Here is a 12,500-nt window from a genome sequence, read left to right as displayed (position 1 = left end):
AACGCATGTAGTAGAAATGGGGGAAGAGATGCGGGGGGGGAAAGACTGGGCTGGAAAGCCGCTTGATTTTATGATTCATGGTAAATACATTAGCGAGAGTAAGTCGAGTTAGCAACGTCTGGGGTGTTTTTTTGGTGTGTTTTTTTCTTCTTCTTCTTCTTCTTCTTCGTCTTCTTCTTTTTCTTCGTCTCCTACTCCTTCTTCTTCTGGTGTGCTTCTTTCTCGTTCAGCCTGTTTCCTCGTCCGTCTTTCAATCCTCGCCGGCCTATTTTCTTCCTGCCCTCGTGCGTGCTTCTCCCCGCTTAGGTGTGGGTGTATGGGGAGGGGGTGCATATGTGTGCACGTGTATACGCGATTTTTTGTTGTTGTTGTTTGCTTTTTGTTTTGTTTTGTGTGTGTGTGTGTGTGTGTGTGTGTGTGTGTGTGTGTGTGTGTGTGTGTGTGTTGTGTATGTGGATATGTGTGTGTGTTGTGTATGTGGATGTGTGTGTGTGTGTGTGTGTGTGTGTGTGTGTGTGTGTGTGTGTGTGTGAAAGAGAGAGAGATAAAGAAACAAGACAGAATGATTACACCATAGGATATGTCGGAAGTACGGTCATACGACACTGATTACACATTATCTGCAGCAACGAATCCCGCTGAAGCGTACATGCACACAACAATGGACAAAATACATTCACTGCCAGCACACACATACACACACACACACGCTTACTACGGGCAGTCCTGCGTATGCAGAATCGTTACATGCCCCCTAGAACGCCACTGAAGTGACTCAGCAGCAGTGCCGGGTTTCCTCTGGTGTGTGGCCACATGGCGGCTTAACACTGACAGTTCCCTGTGAAATATTGGCACTGTGACTGCCGCGACAGAACAAGCCTGGGGCGGGGGGCATGGGGGGAGAGGGGGCTTTGGGGGAGGAGGGGGGGCGGGGGGTGAGTCCTGCATTTGAGGACTTCGGGAAGAGTGGTGAGCCAACTGTGAACTGGAACGGCTCGGACGATGTGGCAGAAAAACAAAATCTCCACTTTCAGCGTCATCTAGCGGCAACTAGCACGTTGCAAATGTCCTGACGGACCTGAGGCTTTGACTGTCCTCCTCTCTCTCTTCGGTTGAAACTGATGGAATAGTGGCAGAAGGAAAAGATAAGGGTGGACAGGTGCAGTATTACAGTTTACACGTACGAACAATAAAAATGGAAATGTTCCCACTTTATGTGAGTAAGAACAAAACAGTCCATGCCAGCTGAAAAAGAAAAAGGTGGAAATGTTCCCTCTTTTTGTGAGCACGAACAAAACAAAAAATAAAACACCCCAAAAAACAGAAATCCATACTAGCTGGAGGAGAAAAGATGGAAATGCTCACTCTTTTATATGAGCACGAAGAAAACGAAAAAAAAAGCCACTCCAACTGGATAACAGAATGCGGAGGACTGGGGGACTCTGGTAAACGAAGAGGGTGGGGGAGGGAGGAGGACTGACTTAACTGGAACTGTTCTGGGGGATCGGTGACTGAGTATCAATCAGTCCAATAATCTCGGTCAAGTGGCCAACGGTCCCTGTACGTGTGGGCGGCGGCGCACAGCCTCCTGATAATAGGTCAGTGCCACTTGGTGATTAATGCCTCACCCTCCTCCCCAGCCTTAATCCTCCACGCGTGCTGGGCCACGCGCTCGTACCGTCCTCCTTGAAGGTGAATTATTCAAAAGTGCCAGTTAAGCCTGGAACCATGGACAGGGGGATGTCTGTGGAGGGTTTGTCTCATCAAAAATGAATCAGTCATGCTCTGCAGCTCTGTCGATGGCCATTGTCATGAAAGAAAGAAAGAAAGAAAGAATGCCATGAAAGAAAGAAAAAAGGAAGAAAGAATGCCATAAAAGAAAGAAAGAAAGAAGAAAGAAAGAAAGAAAGGCATCTGCACTGACATGTGGCTGTTACAGTATGTTTTATGCATGACCAACTTCTGGATTTCTGTCCATCTCAGTTCTGCGGTTTCCAAGGCTTGACCAGCCCCATTGGGTTGTGCGTAGGTCAGGCATTTGCTCGGTCGTTTCATGTAATAGATATGATGTAGTGTACATGGATCAGTCTGCACTGCACGCTTTGACACCTCCTTGAAACTGAAGCTGATCTTCGATTGCTGCAATGCTCGCTGGGAGGAAAAAAAAAGAAGAAGAAGAAAGAACAGAATTCTTTTCCATCTGTTCAAAAGAAAAAATGTCTACTCACCCAGCCATCCATTGAGAGTGTTCACATAGATGACTGCTCAGGATTCTATAAAAAGAGAATCTGATGTTTCTTGAATTCGGATCATCGGAGCCGTGCAGTCACCGCAAATTTCGTTTTCTTTTTTCTTTTCTTTTTTTTATGTTTTTTTTTTTTAAACTTGAAATCATCTAGGTTGTGTGATGAGTTGTTTTCAGATTAGTTCGACGATACACACGCCCCACCACCATCCACCCTACCCTAACCTTCCTTCCACATCATCCAGAGAGACAGGCAGACAGAGACAGACAGACAGACAGACTGACTGACTGACTGACCGACTGATTGACTGACTGACAGAAAAACAGACAGATGAATTCACAGAATGGTCGGAACAAACTAAAAACGCTATCGCTTGGTTTGCAGAAATCTGATTTTTTGAAAGATCACATAAAAGATCGATTCAGTAGCTAAGGTTGTTGGCTGCTTCCGCCGAGAAATGACGTCATTAGATATTCAACCTTCCTTGCATTTTCAGCCTCACGAATTAAGGGAAAATAAATTAAAAAAAGAAACCGTAAATGAAGGACACCTTTTTTTTTCTTTTCAGTGTTTTGTACAACCATTTATGGTTACGTTTCCGAGAATGGGGAGAGAAGGCAGAATCCGGCAGTGTGGACAATGATCATTTCCTTCGATGGAGCGAGTTTGTTTCATATTCATTACATGCATTACAAAAAACAGAACAAAACAAACCAAAAACAAATCCACTGTCACATCGTCCAGGCCAGACCAAAGATACGACTTTCATGAAAATACCATTCTTTAAATATATATATATATATATATATATATATATATATATATATCCATTTTCTTTAAATATATATATATATATATATATATATATATATTTTTTTAATGCCCCATCCACCCTGCACATCCTCCAGATGCTGATCCTCCCCTCGATTTCAATCTGCACTGGCAATCTAGCCACTGTGCGCAAGTCCATGTAAGCTGTTCTTTGAGCCGTGCAAAGCGTACACCATTCAGTCCACAGGAAGCGAACACGCAGCTATAAAGCGGGTAGTGTTGGGACTGGTGGGAAGAAATTAAGTGGAGGAGAAGATTCGGGATGGAAGGTTTGTGCGGTAGTTTGGGAACATTATTTCCCCTGAAAAAGCTGGGCTTTTTTCTTTCTTTTTCTCTCGCATACATGAGTGTATTGCAAAGACCTCTTCCCTTGGGCTGGGCTACTCTGGCGATGGAGAAGAGTGTGCGAGTCGGCTGGGTTTTTTTTAATATTAATATATGTTGTTTTTTTGTTTTTGTTTTGTTTGTAAGTCCCATTTGGCAATAATTATCCACAATGTTTCCCCTCAAGACGGAATGAGAAGTGTTCACAACAAGGCTGGACGCTGACTCCGTTTGTACCTACTATGCCACTAGAGCTTTACAGCTAATGACATTAAACATTTCAGTGTTCAGTATTCAGTGTTCTCTCTCTCTCTCTCTCTCTCTCTCTCTCTCTGTGACAGTTACTTAAAGCCCTGTCCTCAATGACCCTCCTGTCCTGGGTCACCCAAGCAGAGACAAGGACAACACCCACAATCGACGACGGCGCCATAAATTTCCGCACAACGATGCCTGCTTACAAAAAAAAAAAAAAAAAAAAAAAAAAAAAGGAGGAGGAGGGGGTATGGGGTTGAGGGGCTTCAATGCTAAATTTGGACAAAAAGTCCCAGCGTTGTAATGCAAAAAGAATGTTCCCTTTCCTATCCCTTCACCACCACTCCCCCACAACGCCCACACACACCACACACCATCCTTTCCACCTCTGCGTTTCCTCTTTCTAACCCCTACCCAATTAGAAAAAAAAAGAATGAATAAATAAATAAATAAGAAAAGAACAATTAAAAAATATTAAGAAAAAACGAATCGACTCGATCAATTTTGTTTGTTTTGGGTACGTGAGTCAAAAGATCAAATCAAACAATTAGTCTAGTAATTCTGTGAGAAAAAGTGGCCGAACCTAAAAAAATTGCAAGAAAAGGGTGTTTTTTTTTGGCTCTATGTGTTCAGAATTTTTCGCTCTATCACCTGTAAAAAATCGAAGATAATCGAACGTCAGATAAGATCAGGAAAATTAAATAAAGAAAAATAAATAGGCTGAGATGGAAGAAAAAGTACACCATACTTTTTTGCTGCCGGTGCTTGTCATTCGCGCCTTGTCAAGTCGGGCGCTGCGGGCAGGCCTGATTCCTCCCCGCGCTTTCTCACTCCGTGCAGTGAAACCTGTTTCGTACTTCCCTAGCCGTAGTGAATGTTTTACGTTGATTTGTTGGCAATTAGTGATTCCGGAATAATAAACATACTTAAAACTGTCAATTGAATCAGTTACTTAAATGTTAAACCAGTTATCTTGTTCCTAATTTGTATCTAGACAGACAGCACGAAAGTGGCGTTGAAGAAAGGTTCACATGTTGCCTTCGCAAAATGTGGTGTTGAAGTATGGTGAACCATGCGCTTTTAAAATATTTTACTGAAGAAATTACAATATTCAGCTTTCTTAAGTATTTGTATGTAAAATGGAAACGGGCGGTCATCAAGGCACTTGTGTGATCTGAAGTGACGACAAGCCATTGTCTGGGTTCTAAAAACATTTATTTATTTTGTTTGTTTGCTTGTTTTTTCTATTTATGTATTTAGCAATTTGCTTATTCATCTATTTGTTTTATCTTTAGTTTGTTAGTTACACATTTATCATTTTATTTTTGTTTATTCATTTATTTATCTAATTATGAACTGTCTTGTTTGTTTCATTTTATCTATTTTTATTATCTTCTTTCGTGGGGGTATTTCAAACAACTGTGTGTGTGTGTGTGTGTGTGTGTGTGTGTGTGTGTGTGTGTGTGTGTGTGTGTGTAAGAGAGAGAGGCAAAACATTATTTTTAATTTGAAAGCAAAATATCACCAAATGTGGATATGCGCACACTCACACACATGCGCGTGCAAAATGTGTCATTCATGTAGATGTTTTGTCCATTGTGACCTGGAAACGTGCAATTCATACATGAGATGCTGTCTATTCTAATGGATTCATCTATGTCAGATTTGTTGTTGTTGTTGTTTTTTAATCCAATTAATATAATCCTATGTTTGATTGTGACCTGGTCTCCATTGGACCTTAAGCTGGTCCTCTCCTCTTTTCAGCAGTAATAAGTACACCATCAAATGAAATCAAACCATACAAGAAGAACGTCAATCTGATTTCAATCTGATTTCAGGCATGCACACACACATACTAAAAAAAACAAAACAAAACAAACAAACAAACAAACAAACAAAAACACACACACAAACAACAAACAAACAAAAATGTAACATTTTGTGTTTGACCGTTTTATTTATTTACCCCGCCATGTAGGCGGCCATACTCAGTTTTCGGGGATGCGCATGCTGGGTATGTTCTTGTTTCCATAACCCACCGAACGCTGACATGGCTTACAGGATCTTTGATGTGCGTATTTGATCTTCTGCTTGCGTATACACACGAAGGGGGTCCAAGCACTTGCAGGTCTGCACATAATTATGTTGACCTGGGAGATTGGAAAAATCCCCAGCCTTTTCCCACCAGTCGCCCTTACCGACATTTGAACCCGGGACTCTCAGATTGAAAGTCCAACGCTTTAACCACTCGGCTATTGCGTCCCGTCTTATGAGCAGACCACCAGCATTTTCCCCAATATCCCGTTTTTCTTTGGAGTCCTCAAAGGCAACGCCTGGAGAGGAAGAAGGAAAAAATAAAGAAAGTAACAAATAAAACTGTATTGTCTTAAAATATTGAACATAACAAAACATGAGTCGTGTGCAATTTGTCAAAATGTTGAATTTCAAAATCGCAGCTTGAATACGTTTCAGAAAGAAAGCATTATTTCGCAGTCAGCTCTCCGAATATATTTATACACCGACCAAACTGAGTACAACTACCGTCACATCGCTTTTGAGAAAATGGAAAATGACAGAATCATAACGAAGAATTTTCTGGTAGCTGTGCTGAATTTTGATCGTTAGCCGCAATGTTTGGATGAATGTTCAATGGAGGGATTGTGGGTGGTGAACAGCAAAAGAATATCAAATCACTTAAAACATGGTGTAATCATTCTGTCTTGTTTCTCTATCTCTCTCTCTTTCACACACACACACACACACACACACACACACACACACACACACACACACACACACAAATATATGTATATATAGATGACAAAATTTGGGGCGTTTGTTGTTATATATCGAGTGAGTATCTGTAAGCTCAGTCTGTGTGCACACAGTCTGGGCAGAGCCGTCGTGACGTGAAAGACTTGCTGCGGAAGGTATCAGAGAAAAGGTCCACACTTGTCCCCTCGTCCTCTCGTTTCCCCAGCTACAACTTCATTTTTTCAATGACGTGTCAACAGCAGTCTCTTCTGCGATGCGATCAATACTGCTTTGCGTTCACTATCGCTTGCCTTTTGTGGGTGTCTTGTGTTTTCAGAGAAGCAGTGACCTAAAAGTGGTCGAAGAATGAGTTGAGTGGACTTGGAAATGAAAGTTTAATGACCGTTCGCCAGGGGGGGAAAAAGCTCTTAAAACAGACAAAACAAAGGGCAGTGTAGCCTGGCTTTGAAAATAAAAGGCTGCTTTCACATAAAATGAATTTTACGAGTTCTGTGTAAAATGAATTCCAGTAACAAAGGCTTACTGGAAGGACAGGTATTGAAAACTTTTTTTAAATAGAAATGTGGAATGACACCAATGAGTATTGGAAGGATTGCAACAACAGCAAGAGCATTAAATTGTCTTCAGAACAAAGACCAATCATGAAGTCTGTAAAAGTTCTTCAAAACTTTTTAAGTCATGTGAAACTTCTAGAAGTATATAAGAGAGTAACACAGACTTGACATTGAACGTTGTAAAACTTACTGGGTGGGTGACGTCAGAGAGACAGAGACAGACAGACAGACAGAGACAGAGACAGAGAGAGAGAGAGAGTCGCTTTGCAAGATGCTTCAAAGAATGTGGAAAGATTATTAAGCTTGCACGGGCGAGTATTAAAACGTGTTAAATAATTCTTATATGACGTCAGAGAGAGAGAGATGCCCACGTAGGAAGATGGACAGAGACAGAGAGAGTTCGCCACCAAAAGAAACAAAGATAGACACACAGACAGAAGGCAACAAAGAGAGAAAATTTCACGCACAAACAAACAAACAAACAAAAACAACCCAAAACGATAATGAATCGTGACTTTAAAGAACTTGCATACAAACTGCTAGAACCGGATGTCTCACGGATTTACCGAGTTGCAATCATGACGGCATAGCCTGGCCCTTAATTAATAGGAAGAAGTCCATTCGTGTACTTCAGAGTGAATCCTGAGAAAGTTAAAAAAACAACAACAACCTGTATTGACACGAAAACAGTCATTCATCCTGGAAATAGAAAGATGGGTCTTTCTTGTGTGGTGGAATGAATTCACAGAACATCGTTTTCATTAGCGGTCTGTTCGTTGTTTTACATCACGAACGCTTTTCGGCGTCTTGAATTTCCTCTTTGCAGAAAATTGACATGTAAGAGGAGATTAACTGATTTGCTGTCTTCATTGTAGTCCTAAGCCTAACGCGTGGCTATTTCTTTCTTTGAGTTTGTTTGTTTCCTTGCTTGCTTGTTCAATTGTGTACCACTTTACTGTACTCAGTTGCTTTAGTTTATTCTGTTTCAATGTAAGAGGAGATTTGCTGTCTTCATTGTAGTCCTAAGCCTAACGCGTGGCTATTTCTTTCTTTGAGTTTGTTTGTTAGTTTATGTGTTTGTTTGTTTCACTTTACTGTACTCGGTTGATTTATTTTATTTCGTTTTATCGTCTGGTTTTATTTTGTCTTATTTTCATAAACTTTAGCTTTATTTCATTTTGTTTAATCTTTATTTTATCTCTTCTTCTTCCTCCTCTCCTCCTCCCCTTTCTTCTTTGTTCATGGAATGAGACCCCCACGTTCACTCGTATACACGGGTGGGCTTTTACGTATATTACCGTATTTACTCCCGTCATGTAGGCAGCCATACTCCATTTCAGGGGATTTTTTATTTTACCTTACTTTTATTTTGTCATTTTATTTTATACTGTATTATTTTACTTGTCTTATTTTGTCTTTGGGAGGATCAACTTAGATGCTGGTTTGAGCAGTCTCACCGACGGTTTTGTGGTATTTGTTCTGCTGGCGGAGTCAGTTGCTCTGGTTGATGCAAAGTCAATGTATACCTGGGTGTTTGCTTGGAAAAAAAAGAGTGACACAAGAGAAGGTGTGTGTGTGTGTGTGTGTGTGTGTGTGCGTGTGTGTGTGTGTGTGTGCATGAGTGTGTGCGTGCGTGCGTGCGTGCGTGCGTGTGTGTATCTGTGTGTGTGTGACATGTATAATGCAGAGCTTGGGTGACTGGTAGCGACGTCCCTTGTGGATGCAGAAGGCAGCGAAGTAAATAGACTGCGTGTTGGAGTACACTCGTTATATCCAGAACTCCCTGGAAAGTAGTTTCTTCAGTATTTGTTTCGATTATTGACAGAAGATCATTTTAAACGCAACACAACACTACTACAACACAACAGAAACGCAGCACAACACGGATACAACACAACATTGAGCGGTTCGCCTCTGGTGTCGCTAACGACAAAACAGTTTGCTGGCAAGTTTGCTTGTTTGCTGGTCAGTCAGTTACTCAGCAGCTCAGTCAGTCGGTCGGTCAGTCAGTCAGTCAATCAGTCGGTTGGTTGGTTGGTTGGTTGGTTCCTTACTTACTTACTTACTTAGCAGGTTACTTAGTAAGTTACTTAGATTTTTGTTTGGTTTGGTGCCATTCAAAAGAGAAGAACCGGGACTTTTGTGTTCTTCCGTTAAAGCGTCTGTCTCAATCTTGAAAAAATTAAACAGTTATTTGGATACAAACTCCGTCCCATATGTTGGAAAATACTTAGAAAAATGGTTGGTATGTTAAGTTAAACAACTGTGAAAAGCGTCTGTCTCAGTCTTGAAAAAATGAAACAGTTATTCGGATAGAAACTCCGTTCCATATGTTGGAAAAGACTTAGAAAAGTGGTTGGTATGTTAAGTTAAACTACTGTGACAAGCGTCTGTCTGAATCTTGAAAAAATGAAACAGTTATTTGGATACAAACTCCGTCCCATATGTTGGAAAATATTTAGAAAAGTGGTTGGTATGTTAAGTTAAACTACTGTGAAAAGCGTCTGTCTCAGTCTTGAAAAAATGAAACAGTTATTTGGATACAAACTCCGTCCCATATGTTGGAAAAGACTTAGAAAATTGGTTGGTGTGTTAAGTTAAACTACTGTGAAAGGCGTCTGTCTGAATCTTGAAAAAATGAAACAGTTATTTAGATACAAACTCCGTTCCATATGTTGGAAAAGACTTAGAAAAGTGGTTGGTATGTTAAGTTAAACTACTGTGAAAAGCGTCTGTCTCAGTCTTGAAAAAATGAAACAGTTATTTGGATACAAACTCCGTTCTATATGTTGGAAAAGACTTAGAAAATTGGTTGGTGTGTTAAGTTAAACTACTGTGAAAGGCGTCTGTCTGAATCTTGAAAAAATGAAACAGTTATTTGGATACAAACTCCGTTCCATATGTTGGAAAAGACTTAGAAAAGTTCTCGGTGTGTTAAGTTAAACCACTACAACTTTTTTTTGTGAATGCCTCAAAGCAGAATAAATTTAGTCCACAATTAGACCTGCTAATTAAACCCGAGAAACAGATTAGCTAGAATCCTACTGACTGGGAGACAAGGCAGTACGGTCTAAACATGCCGACACGCGAAGGGCCACTGTTTTTGGCTCAGGTGTGTAAACACCGTGAGTCATTGTAATAACCCTGTGTTTCGGTTGTGTGTGTGTGTGTGTGTGTGTGTGTGTGTGTGTGTGTGTGTGTGTGTGTGTGTGTGTGTGTGTTGTAAACACCTAACAAATTCGTTTTCTCTATGTCAACACCAAAAAGGTGGATCAGCGATAGTTTACAAAAGGTCAGTTTAGTACCGCCTTGAAAAAAAAAAAAAAAAAGCGGGGGAGGGGGATGGGGGTGGGGGGGGGGGGTCCAGTTCTTTTTCTGCGTTTCTAGGCTGCAAACCCCACGTTTACTCGTATACATGTTCGAACAGGCTTTTTTACGCGTATGACCGTTTTTAACCCGCCATGTTGGCAGCCGTAATTCATTTTCCGGCGGGGAGGGGAGGTGGGGGGGGGGGGCATGTGGGGTGGGCGGGTGGAGGGGGGATGTATGCTGGACATGCTCTTGTGCCCACCTAACGCTGACGTGGCTTACGAGATCTTTAACGTGCGTTTTTTGTTTTGTTTTTTGTTGTTTTTTGTTTTTTTGTTTTTTTTGTTTGTTTGTTGGGGTTTTTTTGTTGGTTTTTTAATTTTTATTTTCATTTTTAGCTTATTCTTGTGTATACACACGAAGCGCGATTGCAGGGCAAGTTTTCAGTTGACTGGAAAGCGGACAGTGATGCGTGGTGTCTGACAGATTGCATGTGTGTGTGTGTGGGGGGGGGGGGGGGTGGAGGGTGGAGAATGTGTGTCTGCATGTTTTACATTGATGTGCTTATTTGCTTATTTATTATCATTATTGACTTTTTATTTTATATTTGTGTTATGTTATTATTATCATTATCATTATTATTATCGTCATCGTCATCATTATTATCATTATCATTATTATTATTATTATTTTCTCTTCATTTTTTTTTCTCAAGGCCTGACTAAGCGCGTTGGGTTACGCTGCTGGTCAAGCATCTGCTTGGCAGATGTGGTGTTGCGCCTATGGATTTGTCCGAACGCAGTGACGCCTCCTTGAGCTACTGATACTGATACTGATACTGATACTGACAGATTATGGTATGAGAATCATACAGCTGACATGGTGGTTCTGAGCAACAGAAGCTTCTTTCTCTGTGTTGTTTCATGTTACTGAGTGTGAGTTTGAAAACTCTGAGGATCTGGGGCCGGTTCAGAGAAAAATTATTAATTAAAAATTGTTATTATCAAGGGGAAAGAAAGAGTTGGGGGGCGAGGGGGGAGGGGAGAGAGAGAGAGAGAGAGAGAGAGAGAGAGAGAGAGAGAGAGAAAGGAGAGAGGTGGAAGGGGAAGCGAGGGTTGTCAGTTGAAATGGTTGAAAGGGAAAAGAAACGTCAAAGAAGGCCACGAAGAAACTGGATCACCAGTAACGAATTTTTTTTTTTTTTTTTTTTTTTTTAAGAAAAAATGAAAGAAAATAACTTGAATAACACCTGGGGTTCTAAACTGGGGCGCCACTGAGACCCACCACGAAATAAACCACCACCCACCACCACCACCACTCCACCACCACCTCTACTACTACCACGTACCATTACTACCATGCACACCCTTGGAACGACCCGACAGCAACTAAACCAACCTTCTACCCCTTTATCTCGATCATGATGCTGCGACGACAATAGTCTGCCTGTATAATGAGGTGTTCGTGCCCTATCGGGTCCTCTCCCTTCCTTTGTGACCTTTCCGACCCGCTGGCAGGGCCCTGCACTCCCGCTGACACAGTGCTTGGGCAGGAGAAGGGGAGAGAACAGACAGTCCTTTGTCATGTGGCCTTGCTCGACAAGTGCGAAACTGGCACATGATACAGCTGAGGGAACAACGTTTTGGTGAATCAGCACTGTCAGCCTTGTCTTTCGCACTGCATAGTATATTCTGTTCGTTTGGGTTTTGAGCTGTTGGGTAGCTGGAACCTCAAATTATATATATATATATATATATATTATAGTATATATATATATATATATATATATATATATATATATATATATATATATATCATAGTATATATATATATGTGTGTGTGTGTGTGTGTGTGTGTGTGTGTGTGTGTGTAAAGTCGGGGCACAACTCTGAACTACGTAGCTAATTTCACGCGCCCGGAAAGCTGCCTTTCCTCAGCTTGCAGTATTGACAAAGAAGTCTCAAACACTGAGACAAGCAAAGACAGGTTCCTCCTTCCGCCGTCAGGCTAAATATGGACACTGACGAGTGTTGCCGGGGTGAAGGCGACTTCAAACTAAGCCAGTGTGCAATTTACAAGGCATGTTAATTGTCATCCCCTTCCTGCATGCTCTTCTGCTTTTCTGCTGTACAGAAACAGGTCAGAGCTCTTGATCAATTCCACCACCCATGCTTACGGCGAAAGATCATGGCCGGGCATCTCATCGGAG

Source organism: Babylonia areolata, chromosome 1, assembly GCF_041734735.1.
Source record: "Babylonia areolata isolate BAREFJ2019XMU chromosome 1, ASM4173473v1, whole genome shotgun sequence".
NCBI classification, from domain to species: domain Eukaryota; kingdom Metazoa; phylum Mollusca; class Gastropoda; order Neogastropoda; family Buccinidae; genus Babylonia; species Babylonia areolata.
The sequence above is the reverse complement of the archived record's forward strand: the minus strand, read 5'-3'. Positions refer to the sequence as shown.